We start from the raw sequence: 13889 nt of genomic DNA, 5'->3' as shown, positions 1-13889 counted from the left end.
TCGGGTTTCCAGCAGAACTTCGACCCTTTCTTTTCGGACAACGCTCGTGAACCTCCTCAAGAAGTTACTGCGGAACAGGTCCCATGTTGCTAGGGTAGACTTCCGGTTCTCGAACAAAGTCCTCGCGGCGTCTTCCAAGGAGAAGTACACGTGTCGTAGCTTATCCTCAGAGGTCCAGTTATTGAAGGTCGAGATCCTTTCGAAGGTTTCGAGCCAGGTTTGAGGATCCTCCGACGTAGCTCCATGGAAGGTAGGGGGCTCTCTGGGTTGTTCAAGTACGATGGGTGACACTGGGGCAGCCATTGTGGTTGTCTTGGCCACAATCTTCTTGGTCTTCTCAGGTAGAAGTTCGTGCTCCGGGGGCAGCTGTTGTAGACGACGGCTTGCTCGATGGTCCGTTACTACGTTGGTGCTCTCTTTACGGTCCGGGCTTGGATCACGGCTTGTCGGGGGCGTCCGGTACATGGACGAAAAGCACTTCCACCAGATTTCACGTGTTCGTGACGTCAAAGAACACAGTAGCAATACTGTGAAAGGCAAAACTAGCTTTTATTAGGCAAACCTGTGCACACAAAAACAGGCTACACTTAAAGCACAACGAGAGCGGCGAACACAGTCGGCGATCGTCGAAAATCTCATCAGCGGGTCCAGCGCGTCGGCTTTTATACAGCAGTCATCGAATGTTCCAGACTTATCGTTGGGACCCGCGTGCCTTCCACAAAGTTCTACACCATTCGCGTCACGCGACGAAATCAGATAACACAAGGTTCGGCGACAACAGACAGCCGGATAGAAGCATCGATAACTTTCCAGAAACTTCGGATACATGCAGGCGCGTCTGGCGCTGTGCGAATACATCTGTTAGGCGGCGAAACGTGGTCGCCCGCTAAAGATAAGTACAGGTGTCAACATTGTTTCAATTTTGGTTGTAAACCTTTGTTTGAAGACACAAACATTCTTTCAAGACACAAATGCCAAACCACGCGGGAAATAATCGAGGCATTCCACAGTAAATGACTAGGAGAGACTTGCGTTAGCCATGTATCTTTGTCTCTGTTAGAATGCGAATTTCAGTATCTTCACAACACGTGTGTTAATCTGATGTAGTGTCTTTTTGCTGTTTCCTTTTTTTGACTTCCCTACCTCCTGATATGTTTAACTGATGTCTTTATACCTTGTCATGTTCTTATGCTGCGATTTTTTGCAATCACCTTTATGTATATGTTCTTCGTTTCAATAAATATTTAGTTGAGAGTTAGCGCTCTTCCTGTCTGCGTACGTGTCCCTTCGCGCTGCAACCCAAGATCATGTTACCGTACCAACTCGACCAACTTTCTATCCTTTTGCCTCCATACCACGCAACACCTGGTCTATAACGCTGGAAAAACAATAAGGAATGTTTTTCAATCCCAAGCTCAGGACATTTGGCTGAAACTTTCCCAATGGCGAAATAAATGCGGCATACCTACTCGCCTGGTCTGTCAACGGAACCTGCCAATAACCCCTAATTAAATCTAGGGTAGATAAATTCGGCGCTGCTCACTTTCTCAAGCCTTTCTTCGATGTGAGGTGTAGGATAGGTTTGATCCTTCGTTATCAGGGGAAGCCTCCGGTAATTAATACAAGGCCGCGGTCCCTTACGGGGACCTCAACTAAGATAAGAGGTGAAGTATAATCACTCTCTCCCGGTTAGATTACGCCTAGCTCGAACATCATTGTTATTTCCGGAGCCATAATCTCACGCTGGTGTGGTGAAACGCGATTCGCCTTCGAACGCACAGGCTCTTATAAGGTTAATTCAATATCATGGACAACCGCGGTCGTCAGTCCCGACTTGTCCGAAAATCTATCTCTAAACTCATACATGAGTTCACGCAGCTGCGTCTTCTGATGTAGGTCGAGCTCGGCTTGCTGCACGAGCTTATCTGTGGCTTCGCCTACACCTGCTTCCGTTGCTGGGGCCAACTCGGGAAAAATCTAGCGGCATTTCCTCTGCCATGTTAAGGGACATGTTTACGACGGCCTCCCTTTGCCGATAGGGCTTCAGTAACTTGCTATGGTATACTAGGTGAGTCCTTCTCTTACCAGGAACGGTTGCTATGTAGTCCGTATCGGATGATTTCTGAACAATGTCAGCCGGACCATCCTGCCATACTTGCAGCTTGTTTTTCGGTGACGGACGTATTATCATTACTCGAAGCGTCGCGCCCGAGCCGCTCTGTCGTAGTAAAGCTTGGCACTATGTTGCACTCTGCGCATTGCTCGTCCTGCCAACTCTTCACTTCACTTTATTACCTTAAAGGCCCCCAGGATTGGGGGTATTACATAAGGGGTGGGTGGGTTCCAGGTTAGATCGTTAGACTACGTTACGCTTAGGTATTTGTAAGACAGTGTTAATGCTTTCAGGACGTGCGATATTGTGTAAGGGAACAGGAGAGGATTACATTTTCGATGAAATGACATGTGTTTGCATTTATCGGGGTTTAGTTCCATGAGCCATTGGTTACACCAGTCCTGGATGCAAGTTAAATCAATTTGGAGAGCTAGTTGATCAGAGGGGTTACTGATTGTGCGATAGATAACGCAGTCATCAGCAAAGATACGAACGTTACAGGAGACATGTGTTGGTAGGTCGTTAATATATATTAAATATAGAAGGGGACCAAGGACTGACCCTTGCGGGACGCCTGATGTTACGGCAAGAGACCTAGAGGCTTGATTATTAACGTGAACAAATTGGGTACGGTTTGCCAGAAATTCTTTTATCCACTGCAGTACGTTATGGTGCAAGTTTAACCAAGAAAGTTTTAGTAGCAAGCGCTTGTGAGGAACCTTGTCGAAGGCTTTCGCGAAATCTAGGAAGATTGAGTCAGTTTGAAGGTTAGAATCAAGGACCATGTGCAGGTCATGGACAAAAATAGCTAATTGTGTGCGGATGAAACGGATGAAAATGCAGTGTTAAATGTATTTTCACACTCAACGTCGCTCACTTCCTCGCCAAGTGTGTCGGTAAGTGTGATGATAGGCGCATGATCAGGGTTTAGAACTTGCCAGAACTTTCTGGGGTTATTGGCTAGGATCTTCGGCAGGTCAGTATGAAAAAATGCGTGTTTGGAATTAGAAATGGACCGCAAATATGTTGACTCGGCTCCGTAGTATTTATTCCATGCGCATTGGCTTGGGTTTAGTTTTGCTGCACGGTAAAGTCGTTTCTTGTTCTCAAGTGTTTTCAAGGACTTTGTGAACCATGATTTGTTATGATTGGCACGAAATATAATGGTGGGAATGAATTTGGATTTTAGTTCGGCAAGTTTGCTTTTAAATGTAAGCCAGTTGTCCTCAATTCATCGGTCGTGAAAACCTCTTTCGAATTCTGGAAAAAAAAAAGCGAGCAATTGGTTGTTCATTTCATTGTAATTGTCTTTGTCGTAAAGGCGAATCGTTTTGTGGAACGTTTGGCGCGATTCCGCGATGAATGTGAAAGTAGCATGTATAATTTTGTGGTCGCTAATTTCGCGGAGGTAAGTAAGATTTGCTAAACTTTCAGGGTGATTAGTTAGTATAAGGTCCAAGATGTTTGACGAATCGCGTAACACGCGTGTAGGTTCTTTTACTAATTGGGTGAGATTAAAATTTAGACAGACGTCAAGGAAGTTAGTTATTTCTTCATTGCTTGTTGGTGTGAAGTTCCGCCAGTCAATAGACGGGAAGTTAAAATCGCCAAGAAGAAGAATGCGTGCGTTGGGATGTGTAGCAGTAAGTTGATTTGGGGTATCATTTAGGTAATAAGAAAATTTTGGATAGCTTTAGGGGGGTCTGTAGCAGACATATAGTATGACGGTTTGAGGTGCGGAACGGCAGATTACCCATAGTATTTCAAGTTATGATTGGATGTAAATAACAGAACAATGCAATTGCTGGTTAGTGGCAATTAGAACACCTCTTCCTCTGGAGTCCTTGCGGTCCTTGCGGTCCTTGCGGTCCTTGCGGAAAACTTTAAAATTAGGTAGATAGGCAAGAACTTCTGTATCAGTGACGTCATCTGTTAGCCACGTTTCCGTTAGTACAAGTATGTTGCTGGAAGATAATGAAACAAGATTAGCGATGTGTTTGCGTTTGGGGAGGAAACTTCGTATGTTTGTGAAAATAATAGAAAAAGAAAGCTTTGGAAGTTTGCCACGAGGGTTGCTACCAGGAAGTTTAGTTCCATGACGATGAACCGTATGCTACGAGATTTCTTTTACTGTCTGAGATGATTCGTCGAATGCGTACCGTTTAGGACCGATGAACGTCGTGTGCAGCCTATTTAGTAAATCTAGCACGTATTCAACGACAGATGGATCGTCAACCCGAACCTCCCAGGCTTCCCGAATAATCCGGAATGGTGATCGCAGGAAACGACCATAGACTTTAGCTCTGCCACTGAAAAGCCTGCTGACTCATGCGGCATGGAATCTAACCTGCGCTTTTCGATTATGCATGGTCTTTCAGTAATCCTGTTTGCACTGGGTTTTTCATGCCAATCGTACCAGGCTGCTGTGAAGGTGCCTTGAGCGGCCAGTCACGCGGCAATATTGCGTGCATTTGCGGGCTTCTTTCCCGCTCGGAAAAACAGTTTTATGTAGCACGTATTGAGCAACAGAAAGCTGTATCGAGAGTTTTTCATGTTGCTCTACAATTTTCTCATTGAAACTTTTCACCTAATTATGATATTTGAGAAGTTGATTAATAAATTAAGAATAATTATTTAATTAGGCGGAATGAAAACAAAAACATAATTGGAGTATCTACAAGCGACGGCAAACATTACCTCGGTTCTGTATTTTAAATTCGCATATTTAAAAACTCTGGCTAAAGTTAGCTGGGACACCCTGTATATCACATAAATTTTAATTTACACAAGCTCAAATTACCAGTTTCTATTGAAATAATATTCCTCAAAATTAGTATTATTTTTTAAGTTTTGCACCAACCAATTCATGGCCGATTCCCCAGAGTGGGTTGTGTCAGGTCGTTGAGGAAAAACAACAAAAACAACAAGCTTTTCTTCGCATAAAACGGGCTTCTTCCTCGCCTTGCTCAGGTGGCAACGACGATAAGGATGTTCACTATCTACTTTTCGAATGCCCCATATACGCGACGCAATGACGGCTGCTTGAACAAGAGCTACACTCCATTGATCCTCACCGACTTTTCTCAATCGCAAGATTGCTGGGCCCGTGGTCATGGAAAATAACACAGCGAAATGCTTTTAACGCATTCGAACACTTTTACGAAGACACAGGCATCCTTAACAAGTACTAGATATCGCAATAAATAGGCACACGATGTTGCTGTAAATGCTTCTAATATTTTTAATCATTAGAGCTTGTAGATTACGTGTTATACTTTTTTGTATTCTGCACTGAAACTCACCTTTAACTGTCATAAAATAAAGGAAAACATTTTCTTCCTCCTCCAGTGTGTGGGCACAGAAAATCAGATATGCTACTTGGTTAACATACCCGATTTTCTTGCACTCCCTTTTCGCTAAATCATTCTTGCTTATTAAAAAGAACATGCTCAACGTAATAGTAAAGAATGAGAGATGGTGGAGACCAACTAAGATATTGCAAATTTCTGGCGGGCAGAGATAGCGCACCAAACAATTAAGCGCAAACGACATGAATGCAATACCGGCGAACATTTCTCGATATTATGTGTTGCATTTGTGAAATTAGTTTACATGCGAACTCTTGGGAGATTTTATGGCTTCGTTCGATTCATACAAATGGCACATCTTTATGCATTCTGAACTTCGTTGTCTCTCTCTCTTTCTCTCTCTCTTCGTTCTTTACTTGTTCTTTTTTTTGCGGTCTTGTCTTTTGATCTGACCTTTTTTTTCATAAATATACGCAGATGTAAAATGCAACGTTTCGCATTAGTTCGCATTAATGAGTGGATTACTCCATGCTTCAACCACATCGAAAATTTATCGATACCCCGTTGTGACACTACCCCGTTTGCCCTACTTCTTCCTTATCTGAACCACTCACTTTACCGTGGACGAGTTTATCCTGCTGTCAATGAACGTTTCTCGCGCGTCAGACGTGGAAAACTTAAAAATCTTATCGCTCGTTTATTATTTGTTTATTTATTATTTTTTGTTATTATTCTTTATTTATTTATCTGGTGAGCTCACAAGCCTTTAGTGCACTAGTGTAACGGGCTGTCCCAACCAAGAGTGCTCACAAATAAAAAAAAAATATGCAGATCCTAAGCACATTTTGGAATCTTTCTGAAGCGATGCTTTCGTGAGGCGATTATTGAAATGTTATAAATTTTCCCATTTCATTCCTGCATCTTTGGCGTAAAGGAAACTGGTGCGTGCGCGTGTGACAACTCTTACATTGCCTTGTATTTCTTAATTTGCTCTGTATTTATTTCAAGGTTACCGCCCTCTTCCTGGCCAATGCCTCACTGTGGGTATATGCGACAGTATGGAAATCGTCAATCGTCGTCAACACACGGCGATCATCTCACTGATCCTCAACCACCTTTCTCACTCTCAAAAATGCTGGGCCCATGACCATCTAAAGTAGCACAGCGAAAAGCATTGAGCGCACTTGAACATTTTACGAAAACAAACACATCCCTAACATGTACTAGATATGCACTGAATAATTCTCACGATGTAACTAAAGATTGTTTATATTTTCTGTAATTATTAGCGCTTCTATATAACGTGTTATACTCGTTTGTATTCTGTGTATTCCTCATCTGTTTACATGCTCATTGCAGTCTACATTACGGCCACTTGTGTGTGTTTGTGACTTTGTTTATGAACTTATTGCCTTTTATATTTATATGTTAGTGGGTGTATGTGACTGTGTGTTGTGGATTTCTGGCCCTATGGGGTGGTTTATTTTCATTTTCTTACTACATACAGTTTTGATATTGTTGTTTCTGCTATGCGAGAAGGAGTAGCCGTCACCATTCTAAGGCGACGACTCTTTCTTTCAATTTCATTTCCATAAAAAAAAAGTAGTTGGCGTTGACACAATAGATCTATACGTGCGATTGTGGCCTAGTGGTTACAAAAGTAGGCATAGAAAGGTTAGAAATCTTTCCTTTGTTAAATGAATTGTGCTCTTGATGACGTATTTTCGTTGCAATTAAGATATTTAGGTATTATCTGTTTTAATACTGAGCAACTTCGTAGAGAACAAGTTCGGCAGCCTGGCCACGTATAAGGGTAGTAAAGATGGCAGTGCTGTCCTGCATGCGAGCGACTTGGCAAGATAGCAGCAGCACCCAGTCAGCAGCCACGGTCATGCAAGTATGGGTGGGTTCGCAAGGAAAGCTTTGCTTTAATGAACTATACAAGCGATTAGGAAGCGAATATATGCGAATGTGGCGCACACCGCCAACTTCTCAAGAGCTTAGTTTTTTTGCGTTGCACACAATGTGGTATTCATCCGCCACAGTATTGCGTGCTGTAGCCGCTGAAATACGTTCGCAGACGCCGCCACTCAGTGTGCGTGGCGCAAAAAAAAAAAAAAAAGAACCGCGCAAATTGCCGGGCGCGAAAGTAATCACATTCGCCCTACGTTTGTGACCGTATTTCCGGCCAATAAAAAAAAATTATGGCGTCATATTTCATGGTTAGCGCATGCGGATACAACTTCCCTGTGCTGCAGGGGCTATCCTCTGTGATGGTAATGGACAAAGCTTTTGTTTTCTTCTCAATAAGGCGAGGGTGGCGAAGCTGAGGATGAAGAAGTAGCCTGGCGACGACGACGACTTGACGGCGTAACGCAAGGGACGGACGGGCACAGCAAACTCACTTTCGAGCATTTAACTGATGTCACAGTAGTAGAACTTACAGTTTTTTGGCTACATGTACACCATAGATCACACAGTGACATCCAAACGCATAGCATTGCCGCAACCACGCCTTCTGGGTGGTGATGTTTTTAAATGTGTTTCTCCGTTGTGGGAACTAACAAAGCTAGACATATTTGAGCTGCTGCTTCTTTGTTGCTCTTTCTGTAGGAGCTGCCGAATTTGGCGTGTGCAAAAAGCGGCATGTACTCGTAGCAATGAAATTGCACGTTGCGGGCGCAGCATACGGTTGAACATAATTGTCCTCGAGAAAATTAGATTTTCACACCGAATGGCGTTGACAGTATGAGAGCGTAAGACTGCTTTAAATGAAACTTGCAATCTTAGAGCGTCAAAGAAAAAAGAAAAAAAGAAAGGAAAAAGAAAAGAAACACTCTTACGGTATTTTCCAGTCAGTCAGTTCTTGGAGGAGCAGCTGTCAGGGAAATTCTTCCCCATCTTGACTATTTGATGGCGTCATAGGCAGTTAGCGTATGTTTATTCCTCATGTGGACCCGGGAGGCAAAATGAACAAGCGAAGAAAACATTACATGTTTTGACAGAGCTGGCAAGAGGGGCAGACGTTCTGGCTGAAGGGAAGATTCCACGTAGACCGGGCGAGCTATATGCTAGAACAGCTAGCAAAAATACTGAAGCGTGCAGTGCTTCTGCAGTTCAAACGAAGGAAAACGTTGATGGTGGCCTATTATGCCTTCACGACTGCTGCGCAAGAAAAAAATATCAACTACAATAACTATGGTGGTAAAAGAGCGGAAATCGATACGGCGATTGAAATGCTTGCGCAGTTATTGCGCATTAGGCAGCCGGCTGCAAGCAAGAGACATACTGGCGAGAAAGAAAGAAAAACACAGTGGGTTACTCACACAGCACAGAACGTTGGCATATAAAATAACAAAAATCGTATCAATGCAGCGGTTGCAAGCATAAGCGCAAGGCCAGCGCAGCTGATCCTGACGGCCAGAAGTTCCAAGCAACGTGCACTGCGATCCACTGCGATCGCAGTGCCTGCCACCATTTTAAGTTCTTGCGTGCCTCGCATGCGCCGGGCTGCCCAGTTCAGAACCCCCTTCGACCATATTTCAGTACTGTCTAGTTTGATCTGCAGGTCAGCCAGAAATAATTTTACCGTAACGAACAACAATTTCAATTTGGTTAGACTATTTCCGACGATGTAAGCAGAAACAAACGCGTAATGCGTAGGTAAATCTTATTGTTCGTTAGAAATATAAATTAAGAATCCAAGGACACCTAAGCACGTCTTGCGAGTTGTGAATGCGAAAGCATTAATGTCCAATTGAGTTGAGCGCCGCTGGGCGGTCCTTCGAATTATGTACTCCTCACAGGCAAGCGAGCGCGTTGAGATGCTTGGACAACGCCTCCTAGATAGCGCAAGGCCGGTGCACTTCGATCCTTGACGTCATGCTACCGTGCCCATGCATTTGTCGTGTACGTGGGCAAGGATAACTTCTTTTTTGGGCCGATCCTGGATGTAGTGCAATCGTAGGCTAAAGCTGAAGCGAAAAGTGTGCATATCCTTTCGAATTACACATACAGAAAAGAAAGAAAGAAAAGAAAGAAAGAAAAGCATAAAACACGTCTCGCGACAGCATGATGGATAATTTGGTAATGTTCATGCGAATGTCACCATGTGAATAATTTCAAGCCACGTCGTAATGGGTAATAATTGTAGGGGTCGCTTACAGCCTCGCTGTCTAACTACCTTTACGGCGTGGATTAGAGCCCAAGTTTTTTCCTTTCGAATTTGTTCTGTTTTTTACATTAATTTCTGTATACCTATTACCGAGGTGCAGTTAGAACGCAGGCGAGCGCTGGCACGGACAAGGAAAAACAATTATGAGCTTTTACGTGCAGAAACCACCATCTGATTATGAGGCACGCCGTAGTAAGGGACTCCAGAATAATTTCGGCTACCTGGTATTCTTTAACGTGCACCTAATCTAAGTACCACGTGTGTTTTGGCGTTTCGCCTCTATTGAAATGTGGCCCCCGTTCCGGGATTGGATCCCACAACCTCGTTCTTAGCAGCCCAATGCCACAGCCACTAAGCAACCATGGCGAGTGTATGTACAAGAAACGCGCCGATAACACAGGATTCCGAGAGCGAGAGCAAGGGTGACGTGGCGTCGCGACGATGCCTTCTCCCCTCACGCAACACCTGGCGCGCTAGCGATTCAGCAGGTGTTCCCTTTCGCCCGCTCTGATCCGTCGAGGCGCACTCGTGACGTGCACGGCGTCGCAGCCAATGAGAATTTAGGTACCATTTCTCGCTTGTCCAGATGATTGACACAGACTTTTTCGCTCAATGTAGCCATTTGATGATTTCGCATTAATAAAAAACATATGGAAAAGTGGACCGTATAACCATCTGCATAAGGTTGGCTTCATTTCTGACTGAAAGTTTTTTATTCGTGTAGTATACGTGCAGCTGCAGCAATATTAAATGCTGCACTTAGGCTGGAATTGCGTAATGAAGCTGCTGGCCATCTGGCGTGCCCTAATCACCACAGCACTTGCAATATATTTTGCTTTCGCAAGCAGAATGAGGAGAAGGGAAGAAGAAGGTAAGTGGAACCGGGGTCGCGGTATCCGCAAATGACCTGCAGCGGCCTCCTTCATCCCTGCTACTAAGCTGACCAAGAACAGGAACGTTTCGCAAAGAAAATGGTGCAGGCCCTGAGGAGGAAGCATATACTTTGCGTTCCCTAATTAAGCACCCACGTTCGTCCAAAGGCACACAAAGCGCGCCTCGCTCACGCCGGCACCGTCCATTAGTGCCCTCAATCCATTGCCAGGAGTGAAAGGCGCTCCGGCTCTTTAATGGCTGAATTGTGACCCCTGCGGCGCCGCGGCCAACCCACATCGCGGGAGCGTGCGAGCGGAGCGCCGTACGCCGCCACCAATAAGAGGCCCGCTTTCAACGGAGTCAGCTAACGTCAACGGCGAAGCGCCGTGTGACGTGTCGCGACAGTTCGCGCGACCATTGATCGAATCAGCTTCTTCCGGAACTGTCGTCGCAGCTGTTGGCACGCTTATTGCGTTTGTTTTGGTCTCCTGGCTGGACCGCGCATTTCGCGCGCGAGGAGCGGCGGAAGCTGGCAGTTTCGGCCTCCTCGATTGCGCGGCTTTCGATATAGCACGGGCACAGTGGACGGCTTCGCCTACATTTCGACCGCGACTCGTTTTGCTTAAAGGTCATAAATATCGTCTGCTGGAAGCAGCTGTAGTGACTGAGCCACACCTATTTCACCCCTGCCGTGGTGGATGAGTGGTTGGCGTTATGCTACTGAGCTCCCGGCTTCGATTACCGCCGCGGCGGCCACGTTCTTTTGGGGGAGAGTATGCAAAAGCAATCGTGTACTATGACTAGGCGTGCAGTAAGCCATCCCAGGTGGTCATAATTAATCCGGAGCCTCCCACCACAGTGTCTCTCAGAGCCGTTTGTGCGCCCTTGAAGCAGGATGAAATTCCATTTAAAAAAAAAGAGCTCAAATTCACGCTGTGAATTAGCTGACCAGCGAAGATGTAGTATCACCTGATCCGATAGACCAATGTGACGTAGCCTTGAACTGGGTCCTGCCGAGCCTGAGCAAGACGCCGTTGTGCATATTGACGTTGCTGTTCCCATCGCCGCTTATCCTGTTCACGCTGCTCTTCGGGAATCCTAACTATGCGTGGCCTTTCCATTGCCGCTATCAGAACACATAAAATTATTTGCTAGGCTGATTCTTATTTTAGATATGAAAGTATTGGTTGCGCCACTCTCTTCTTCGTGTGGTACAGCTGCCGCTTCCCGACAAATGTAGCTTAGTCAACCGTAATCTTTACCGGGAAACGCTTGCGGCGAACGCTATGCGCAAAGGCGAGCTTTCTGGTTGTTTTTCTTCCTTCTCCCTGCACAGCAACCGCTGTCGCAGTGATGATGCTGATGATTTATTGGCATATTGGAAGCGGGGTGGGGATAAATCGTCGCCTAGCCTGCTTGAGTTACCCAGGTATGCTATCAATGATTTTCTTCTAGCATTTTTTATACATCTCTTTAATCTTCTCCATGTGCCTTGTACTGCTGCCTATGCCTGTAATGAATGCGGTCGTATCAGTCTCTTCCCTGCTTTTTTCCACCAATACTCTAAACGTCTCTTGGTTATCTCGACTTCTGACCGTATCATACTTCCGTCCACTCTAAATCCAAGCGCTTCTGAAAGTTGTGCGTTACGTACTGGTCTCGCTGGGTGAATACCTTCACATTCCATTAGGATGTGCTGAGTGATCTCCGGATTTTTGCGGCAACATACACATGCGCCTCACCTAATTGCGAATATGTGCTTCGGTATGTTCTTGTCCTTAGGCAACCAGCTCGAGCCTCAAATAGCAAAACACTTCCCTTCGTGTTATCGTATAGATTTTCCCTTCTAATTTCTTTTTTCTCATTCTTGTAAATCTCCATGGTCTTTTTCGTTTCCATCATTTGCATCCAATTTGCTGTCTCTGTTTCTTTCACGTTCTTTCTGATTACTCTTGGTTGTTTATCGACATTTTCAATTACCCCGTACTTGGTTGCCAACGTTCTTGGCCTCTTCATCAATTCTGTGTTCACGCTCTTTAGGTACAGATACTTGTGCACTTTAGCCGCCCGTTTATTTTGATCCATGTTCCTGAGTCTTTCTTCAAAACTAATGTTGTGCTGCGCTTCTCCGACTTCAAACGAGGCTCAACCCATGTCCCTCTGCATTGCCTCATTTGTCGATTTGCCGCAGGCTCCCAAAGCCAATCAGCCCACCGATCTTTGGTTAACTTCCAACCCCGACGAGAAAAAGACTAAGTGATCAGAGCAAGCGTAGCTGCTTGGCTTTGCTGCGATACTTTTGTCATAGTGGAAGCTTAATTGTGCTTCTTAGACAAGAAGCCGTCTGAGGCGATGACAGACGGCACACCATCCCTTGCGTCGAGCACGCCTCTTCCCACTCCCTCATGGGTATAGTGTAAGGCTCGCCATGTCGGCATGGAGATGTCCGGTTCCTGGTTCTCCAACAGCGAGCCAATGGACTCCGAAAACGACTACACCGTCGTGGAGGGCAAGCGACTGAAGAGAAAATACCGCAAGGCAACCAAAGACGTGAGTGAACGGGGCACCAACTGACCTGCTACTCCGACTTGCAGGATTGCTTTTGGGCCTCTCGATGTCTCCAAGAATTTAAATTCTGTACACAGACAGATTCTTAACACCTACCTTGGTAATGTGGCTCCGAAAGCAATTAACGAAGTGCGTTTCAACACCACGAAAAACGTGCTCACAGTGGAAGTAAAGACGCAGGCCGCCCTAGAAAATTTGAAAATTGTGCGCATACTAGGACACATAGAAGTCCGGTCGTTCATCGTGCTCGGTGGTCGCACTAGGGCGGGTGTTATTTCCGATGTCGTGATTGACATCAGCGACGAAGAGCCACAAAGGCTTCTGTCTTAAACAGTGTAGGTCATCGATTTTCACAATTTCGGTCGCTCGACGAGCGTCAAGCTTCTTTTCGAGGAAGGCACGCTACGTTATCATGTCAAGGTGGGCTACGTGAGACACCCGGTGCGTCCTTATGTGCCCCGACCACTGTAATGTCACAAATGCCTAAAGCTAGGCCATGTCAGTGCTGTCTGCACAGGCCCGACGCAATGCCTTCGCTGTGCCGGCAGCCATGACGTATCTTCATGCACAGTAAAAGAAATGAAGTGTTCAAACTGCGATGGAACCCACGAGGTCACTTTCAAGGATTGTCCTAAATAGAAGAAGGATACAAAGATAATGAACCAAATGAGCAAGACAAGTATGTCCCACAAGCAGGCGTCACCGTCAGTGTAACACTGGAGGAGACGAACGCGTCGTCGGCGTGGACAAGCTGTAGGTTCAAAGGAGAGCTTCCTGGGACTCTGTCATCGAAGCCATGCTGCAACAAATAATCGATGCCCTGCAGCTGCTACTGTCTGGTTTAAATACGCCT

Source organism: Dermacentor variabilis, chromosome 1 (genome assembly GCF_050947875.1).
Source record: "Dermacentor variabilis isolate Ectoservices chromosome 1, ASM5094787v1, whole genome shotgun sequence".
NCBI lineage: Eukaryota > Metazoa > Arthropoda > Arachnida > Ixodida > Ixodidae > Dermacentor > Dermacentor variabilis.
The sequence above is the reverse complement of the archived record's forward strand: the minus strand, read 5'-3'. Positions refer to the sequence as shown.